Source organism: Dermacentor andersoni, chromosome 10, assembly GCF_023375885.2.
Source record: "Dermacentor andersoni chromosome 10, qqDerAnde1_hic_scaffold, whole genome shotgun sequence".
In the NCBI taxonomy this organism is placed as follows: domain Eukaryota; kingdom Metazoa; phylum Arthropoda; class Arachnida; order Ixodida; family Ixodidae; genus Dermacentor; species Dermacentor andersoni.
In genome coordinates this window covers 114,556,201-114,565,472 of record NC_092823.1, presented here as the reverse complement: position 1 = coordinate 114,565,472, position 9,272 = coordinate 114,556,201, and the positions used below count along the sequence as shown (strand labels likewise).

The window sequence follows — 9,272 nt, the reverse complement described above, 5'->3', positions numbered from 1 at the left end:
ACTGAGAATACCACGCTGTGAGGCATGTAGATGTTGTCTCGGTCTAATACTCGTCTTTCAAAGGCAGTCGCCTATTAGACATATGAACATTTTCAGGAGCCGGTTCCTTCATGTTAACTAGTTGCTACTAACCGTGTGCATTGACGAACCTATCGCACCTTACCAGCATAGTGTCTTTCCTGAATGAGATACACAACGGTCACAAATTTTGGAAGTAGAAGGCACTGGCTATATATCCATGAGTACACGCGCAGTTATTCATCAAGCACATTGTCCTATACTTGCTGGCGCGAAGCTTCAAAAACAACTTTGGTAGTTCCCGCTCGCACGCTTGCATGTCTTCTCTTGAGTTACCTTTGTCTGAATGCGCGCAGTCTCTAAGCAATAGTTATTGTGCTCGTGGCGGCAGCTCAAGTGTACTGCACGAGGTAATGCCAAAGATATTACATGTAGATCGAACTGCCAAGTTTGTTTCACGTTTCCTGGTCAAAGCTATTCTTTTATTATTTCATCTTGTGTGTTTGTTCCTGCCAAGACGGCTGAAAATGTGCGATGGTGATACGTCAATAGAAAGGACGCTAACGTCAGAGTGGGGCAACCACTGCCCCGTTCAACCTGGCTCGTACACCGCCCACATCACCTTCGAGCTTCCTGACAGCAGCGCAGCAAGGTCGTGCGTTGGAGTGAGTGCACCTTTCCTTTTCAAAGGGCAGATTACGCTTTGAACATCTTGGCCCTGTTTGTATAACTCTGTTTAGATTTGCATATGAAAGATCTGTACGCACAACATTATAATGTAATGGTGGAGTTCAACATCCCGGAAATGAACAGGGAGTTTTGGAGGGCGCCGTATATAGGTGAGACCTAGGCACTAATGTGGATGACCTGGGCCTCCTTAATGCCATATAAATATAAGTGCACGAGTAATTTTCATTTGGCTCACAACTCACGCGAATCGAGCCCATAACCTCATGCTGAGATGTAGCAGACGGTAGCCCCTGAGACATAACGGGGAGTTGCGCGAATGCGTGAAGCAAAGGAAATACTTCATGTAGGACTTGACCATGAATAGCACGTAACTCTGATCTAGAAATGAGGCTTAACTGTGTATTTCACTATTTATTTATATAATGAGCAACTGTGAGTGAATAGTTTTGACAATTGTGCATAAAAAAATGCCAGAATCAAGCGGGCTATCACAATCCTACGTGAAAAGAAAGAAATCAAAGTTTCTCGACATTTGTTTGATTTTTATCGCCATTTTAAAGCATTCAATTGCTGTCCGCGAGTCCTCATTGCGACGCCATAGAAATCATATTTAAGATGCCACAAAATAAACTAAAATGAGACAGTGCCAACTAGAGAGAGCAATATAAAAGCTTTGCGGCCTTACACAAGAAGTATAACACCAAAATAAGGTACAATATTATTCTGTTTACGGTCGCTACGCTGAAAGTGCCTTAGCGCAGCGCAATCTTACCATTTCTCATGATTAACTCTGTAATCGTCAAAGTGTCGTTAAGAGCAGAAAACTTTATTGAATGGCCATTCTACTAAGAAGCTTCAGCTCCGAGCGAATTCCCAGTTCTCACGTAAAAAACATGTTAAAACACAGAAATGGTCTCTTAAAGATAAGCGCTGGTGTAAGTTGAATCAAATGTGTTACATATAATAGAAAAAGCTAATTTAAAGCAAATGCAGCAAGTCGATCTTTTTACGTGCCTACATTTGTTTTAAAAAATTACCAATTGGGAAGTTTTGATAAAATTGTAATACGAAGTTTACAAATCCTTAATACGGCACCAAATAAGATACGGCAAATTGTTGCAGTGTTCTCGGCTGTTTTACATAAGTCCTTCGTGGAAAAGAAGAAAGTGTCGCATATTGCAGAACGCTGTACAATACATTGATTTTGTCCGCTTTAGATGTCTTAATACACTCAGTCTAAAGAATTGCGATATCATCATTCACTAGTGAAGGTGAGAACATCGTACTCCAGCTTTTTTTTTTTTCGGCGTTGATAGTTTGAAGAATTTTTGTGAACAAATTGCCCGCCTAAATAAAAATTATGCCTAAAGTTAGTCACTGAGCTCTAATTTCTTATAAATACCTCAAATGTCATTATTTTCGGCGCTGTAGAGACAAGTGATGTGATACAATATGTCCGCTCCCTTGCATGTAACTTAAGGTTCCACCTAATCACACAAGCTAATGCAATTATGCTTTTTTATGCTAGTATTGAACGCAGCGCAGGTTCTACATGTAGAGCTCATTTCAGAGCATTTAAGTTCTTATGTTTAACATCCGGTAACTGCTTAGTGGATTCTGAGGAACGCCGTAGCGCAGGACTCGAGACTAATTTTTGCCTTGTGACGCTCGACACCATGCAGATAAAGCAGGGTAAATGAGCGCTTTGCATTGAGCGCTTCCAAGGAGGGAATGCGGCAACACCGGTCGCGAATCAAATCCAAGACTTTCATGCTCACCAATGCAAAGCCAAAGCCGGCAATTCCTTAGTGAATTTTGTCTGTATTTACTTCCGTAAACTGAGGGCTGCTTTAATAAACAAGGAAAGCATTTTTCTGCCACTTACCTATCGATATCCTTATGTGCAGTGGCGACACATAAGTTCTTGGTTAAAGGTTACAGAGTGATGAATACGAAAACGAAGGACAGCTACAGAACAGCATCCAGAATTTTTGTATGGAATCAATGGTGTTTAGACTTTAAATTCAGACCTTAGCTTTCAAATTTATCTTTACCTGATTGAGTACGCATAATTGTATTTTTGCTTTTATTTATACAGTGAACTCTCGTAGAGGCGAACAAGCTTAAGCCGAATTCTCTCATATAGCGAACAACATGGGAAGGTTTGCTTAGTTTTCCATAGGCTCAATGCAAAAATATCCGCTTAAGGCGAACCGCCCCATACGTGCTCTCTGGTTAAGACGAACATTCGGAGTGACCACCACTGCTGCCCATCCTGACGGCTAGGGTGCCTCGATGCGCCACGCCTGGGGGCGCATGCATCAAGGCATCCTGCTGGAGGCCTGCGCCGCACATCACCTGTGAACAGAGGCGAAAACAAGAGGAGGAAACAAGAAGCGACAGTGACGTTTCACTTCGTGACCGCCAGTGACGCGCAAGCGTATGGGTGCTATAGCGCATACGAAGCTATCGGCCCTCGGTGCGCCTAGACTATCCGCATCGCATATCGTATTCAAGACGGCTCGCGCGGCCATGGCATACGCAGCAGCCCCCGGAATAGAACCCCTTTGTAAACATTCGCTTACTAACTAAATCAACAAGCATGGTATCAGCGTGCAAAGGTAAACATGAACACATCACACTCAATCACCTTCAAAGCTCACTGTCAAAAAGCTGGCGTGTGGAATCGCGGCAGCAGCAGCGAGCGAAGTGACCTTCGCGCTGTCTATCGCTTCAACGCAAACTTAGCGGCGAGAACACAGCGCATGGAAAACTACGAGCCATCGGCCCACCTAGACTGTGCCCCCAAAGCAAGTCGCGTTCTAGATAAAGCCCGCGCTACCGCGACAACCGGTACGTCCTTATTGCAAACGAAACCTGTAGCAACTGCCCCAGGAGGTCAACCCAGTGCTTCTCCGCCTACCTTTGTCCTCCGTGATGCTCAGCCTCGTTTCTCCTTTCCAACTTCGCTCAACGTCACCTGGGCTTCCCTCTAGGTGTCGCTGCCGCGCGCTCGGCGCGCACCTTCGTACTTTCGCTAGCTCGGAGCCTGCAGCGGGGACCTGTGAGGCGGCAGATGTCTGCTTTAACTCCCTAGCCAACATTTTCCCGCAGCAGGAATGCACAGAAGGATTTTAAAGATCATTAGGTCAGATGACATAGTTTGGGGCTGCTCGACGACTTGCATAGCAGCGCCAAACATCGAGCAAGGACTGGATTAAACCAAACAAGAGTACCATTTGAAAACACTTTCCTATTAAGTTTACCTAAATAAAAGCTTCTTATCTGATTTTTCTCCTCTTTTAAGTGTGCTTCATTTACCGTTTTGCATTACGATATTTGGATGCACCTCGTCATGTTGCCAATTATTTTTCTGATAAGACGAACTTCTGATAAGACCAACAAATTTTCATGGCCCCTTCGAGTTCGTTTTAAAGGCAGTCTACTGTGCGTTAATTTTCATAAAATCATTATCTACAATCGTCCTGCTATTATAAATGCCTATTCTCATATTTGGTTTCAAGTTAACTACATGTGTGATTTTATTTTGAACTACCCGTTTATTGGCCGACCCCACGTGGGGGTATGTGTCACTAACTACTAGTCTCCACACCTAAGCATATATTTTTTTACAGGGCAGCTGTTCATTGCTAGGGTTCCGTGCATTATTGTTCTGCGTGTGCGAGAACCGTGGGCAGATTCCGATGATAGTCCAATATCGGGCGGAACCGCGGGGGAGCGGAAGCATGCTGCAAGCGCTCCGCCAACTTGCACGATTAAGATTAATATTTTGGGTCCAAGCAGAACCCGCATCAGATATTAAGCTGATAAGAACAGATACTACACTTCGACCCGTGTCGGCCATGTCTGCGTTCGCACCACCCTCTCTTTGTCGGCTTTCCAAGCACTGGCGTACCTACTTCCTTTTCCTTCCCATCTCCGTCGTGGCAGCCCCATCGAAACGTCACGCGTGTCTAGTTTCCTCCAGCTCCTCGGGGCGGCGGTCCCGTCGTGCTAGCGAATGTATATAAAAATCACGCTAAATGAGTCCATACCTTTCTTGAAAATTCTGTGTCACCTCTGTGTCGTGTGCTAAACAGCTTCGCTGGTCATCCACCTTCACATAGTGCAATAGCTCATGATTTGTTCTTGTATTGCGGAAGTAAAGCATGGCTCATCCCTGCGATGTGTATTGGCGGTACAGAAGGCAATGAGCAGACAGACAGACAAAGAACTTTATTAATGGTCCTGAGGAACCGGCGTTAGGGTACCTCTCTTTTCAGGGAGTTCCCGTAGCCGTCGCGGGCCGCCGACCAACCTGCTCGGCTACTGTTGCAGAAACCTTCCGCACGGATGCTGAGTTAATGAGAGTGCCATTGGAGTCAATCGAAACTACGGCATAGTGATCAGAGCGCTCGTACTGGGCAGCGTCAACGAAACATGCCGATTTGGAGTGGCCGCAGCCGCTTTTAACAGGGAACGACAGCTCTTATGTCACTCGCGAGCCTTTGTCTTCGCGGTTTCATTCATTTTAACCGTGAACTGTGCCAACCCGCTCGGCTTTCTCGTCGCTACTACAAATAGGTGCTGCAGTTTGTCACGTATCTGTGCACTAGTGACTCTTCCACTGCAAAGAACACTAGTAGCACGTGTCCGCTAACGCATCACCGATCCATGAGCATGCGCTCAACACAACCTCCTCGAGACACTGGTGTAAATCGCACGCTTGCAACTACTCACGAAGTCTTTTCTTTTCAGGATGGTCACCTGGTTGTCACCATCAAGTTGGAAGATGGAGACCAAATTTTGGAGTGCGCATCTTTCCCAATGACCATTGATTTGGACTAGAGGAATCTTACGCACAAAAGCAAGAAATTCTGATTCGTGCATTGTTATCCACTCCTTCAAAACTCCTGCAGAGGCTTGACAGTACTCGTAAATAAACTATGTAATTGGTAATGAAAAAAGAAACGTGATTTGCTTCATTTCTCCTTGCAGTGGTGTCTGTTATGTGGGTACTCGCAACTTTGCTGTAGGCCATTGTCTTTGTAGCCTCTCACTGATGATGGTTGTCATGATGTTCCCTTGCCAGAAGCAAAATAAAAAAAATGCAAAGCAAAAGCACCCCCGACAACAGGTATTGCACCTGGAACGTTAGCTTTCGAAAAGTTAAGCTGCAAATAAAGCGGTAACGCTAAACGCAGCATTGCTTTCACAAGGCAGTGGTTGCAGTACGTGGTACAATTGGCGCGATAGTACTGAAATTAGAGAGTAACAATATGAACGATGTTAACCAGTTTAGGCTGGCAGCAAGAAATAAAATACATATTTTCCATTGACTCCGTTCTGGTCCCTTCTTCTTGCTTTTGCTATTCTTCACTGACTTGCACGCTACGTGATACCATTATCTTGCGAGTAGTTAACCCGGAGAGACGAATGTAAGTTGAATAGAAACGAATGAACGAGGTTCTTGAAAAATACAGCTTCTTTGTGCGTTCACATGATGCTTGCTCGCCATGATACTTGCTTCACTCAACCTCGCGTATACCCCGTCACAATTTCGTAGCTGCTTGATATGTTCACCTTACGCTTCCACCGGGCAGATAAATACACATATATTTAGTGTCTCTTATTGAACATACTGCGGAAAACATATAAAACCGCTAAATGAACGGTGTAGGTAATGTTTTAAAGGAATGAATTGCCTCCCGGCCAATTGCCGTTTAAGTAGATGTTCGCCATGCGGTCTTCATATGCTGTAATCGTTGCGTCTCAAGGGCAGGTTACAAAATATTGTGTAGGGTCTAGAGCTGAGGTCTCAAACACGCAGTCTCTCTCTGATGCGGCCCGAATGCCCCCACTGAATAGCGCACCCACTATTTCTCCTCCGATGGTGCTTTTTCTCGTTTTCAGAATCACCCAACTGTCAGTGCTCCCGTAATTAATAACGTAAACGTAGCACCCCTCATGCCAGAAAACTACAACCATCGGCGATGGAATAGCCAGCCCAGACAGGCCTTTCTAAGCGATAACAGTACGCTAAAGCTATTACGCGGGACCAAACGTGACCATGGTCATCCTGCTGCATAAAATTGCAGGTGTGAAATAAGTGCAGAAATAAAAAAAAGTGCTGGAAGTGCTGAAAGTTCTGAAATAAGTGCAGGTGTGATACGACTTTCTGCCCCCGACATATTGTAACATGAGCGGGAAATGCGAATGCCAAGGGTGAACATGTGCAGGTGCCACGCCCTGCATCAGATGCACTTTTGCAAACCGTCGTTTCCTTGAATCGCCTTACACCTCCACTGGACAATCGCATGCAGTGTCGACCATAGCTGACCCTTCCATGTGTGGGCAAATAAAGTCTGTGTAATTGCAGGCAGGTACTGCGAAAGAAAGGGGGGGGGGGGTCCAAAAAGTGGCAAATAAGGGGTGCTACACACACAGCGGTGCGGCCCTGGAGCAGCTATGGTGCGTGACGCGGCGCGGCGTCATTTATCAGTTTGAGACCACTGGACCACTGGTCCAGGTTGAAAGTGTAATTTACAGCACTTCTGAAAGCACACAAGTCCAATATGCTAGAAAATTGATTGCCTAATATAGGGCTTCCATACGGAGTTCTGAAAGGGAAATTGCAAAAAAAAAAAAACGCCTTAACGGACTCTGGGAAATGATTCGAGGTAATACAAGAAAGAAGGGATCCCACAATGGTGGAAACTGAATAAGTTTTGTGGGTGAGAAGAATTACCATAGGACCCCGGAGAAGGTGAAATTGCTTCCTCCTGGCAAGAAGAGCGTCGGGAATAGCTCAAGAAATAATCTGCATTCAGGTGGGAAACTTATCGCGCTGGCAGGCGTTGTTGAAGTTTGCGTAGCGCTCACACTGGAACGAAGGACAAGGAATGTACACGGGACATGCGTGGGCTCTCAACTCACATTTATTTGAAAACAGGCGTAGAAAGGAAACTAACAGCAAATAATTAAAACGCTTGTCTTCGTGTGCTTCCGAACAAAAGTCAGTCGAGAGTCAGTGCATGTCCCGTGTACTTTTTATATCCTTTGTCCAACTGACAGCGCTGCACAAACTTGAACATAACCATCTGAACTGCAGAGACCTCATGCGCCTTTCAGTTAACTAAGTAAAGAAGTTTACTAGGAATGATAGGCATCAGAGCAAGAAGTTGTGGTTTATGCTTGAGTGGCCTACTAGAGGGATGGAGAGAGAGAGAGAGTAAAACTTTATTCAATGTAAATAAAATAAGGCACGATGGTTGAAGCCCCTATTCCAGGGCCCTACTGGCACGAGCGGCTCGCTGGGCTTGGTCCAGAAGAGCCAACTGGCTCTCCCGACCCTCGTCCGCAAGCCATGCCTCCCACTGCCTATTCCTCATTAGTGGATGTTGGTGTAATATGGGACTGTCTATGTGCGGAGGCCTCCTGGGGCACTCCCATGTGATGTGTTTTAGTGTGGGTGTGTCTGTGCACCACGGGCACTCGTCAGTGAACCTCGTGGGGTGCGTTCTGTGTAGGTGGTGCAGGTTGGGGTATGTATTCGTCTGAATACGACGCCAGGGATGGATCTCTAATGGAGAAGTAGAAAAATATCCGGTGAAATGTTAGCTTTCTTCCCTGACATAGAAAGGCCTTTCTATCTAAATATACGGCAACTAACCTCGAGCTTTGCCAGGGAAAATAAAGCACCAGTAAACAGTGCCTGGCAGACCTAAGAAATGTTCAAGAAAGGAAAGTCAAGCATTTACCTGTTTTTGATTACTCGGTAAAAATGGTGCACTAGATGGTTTCACAACTTTGTATCAGCGTTTGAATAAGATTAGCCATCGTTTAATAAATGCAATGATGTCCTGGTGGATATTTCAGCAGAAAAACAAAACTGGTAAGCAATCCCGAAGCACTTGGTTCCTCGCACAAAGTCACAATAATAAAGCAATGAAGCCTCATAGCAGCACTGGAGGAAATATTTGCAGTAGCAAGGTGGCTTGTGCATCAGACTGGATACATGCCACGCGAATTGTAAGCTGTTCTAAATGGTAAACTTGAATGACCTGATGGTTAAATGGCTAACCCAGTGATTTCTACGATGTCCCGTGCAACGTCATTCCTACGATGTGCCAAAAAATCTGTCTAGAAAGAAAACGGAATTATGAAGTCTGAAGAAAAATTGCTGTAAAATGTGTTTCGTCAGAGAATCTAAATGAATGAGTACAGATTTGTAAACCAATAATGTATTCAGTGGAAAAGGTACCACTGAAGACAAAAAACGCGTAGAAAATGGGCTGACAGCGGTGGGTCAGCAATGAAGAAACAGTTCCAAAAAGGCACTTCTCAAGCTAGATCAAAGTGGCATATATTAGAGAAAATTATGAGCAAATAATTTTATAGCTTGGTCAGCTAACGAAGAGAAACCATAGCCATGTACGAAACCACCACTCAAGTTTGCTTCAAAAGTAAACCAGATATCCTAATTAGGCGCAGCAAGACAAAGTTGAAAAAGATTGCGATACCAACAATTTCGCGAATAAATTAGTGATACGAGAGCAAAGTGG

General features: G+C 44.9%; 1 pseudogene; it reads right to left on the bottom strand.

Moving 5' to 3' along the window:
• Window positions 1-4,393: 4,393 nt before the first annotated feature.
• LOC126546351 (U2 spliceosomal RNA) lies at window positions 4,394-4,573 on the bottom strand (annotated as a pseudogene).
• Window positions 4,574-9,272: the final 4,699 nt, after the last annotated feature.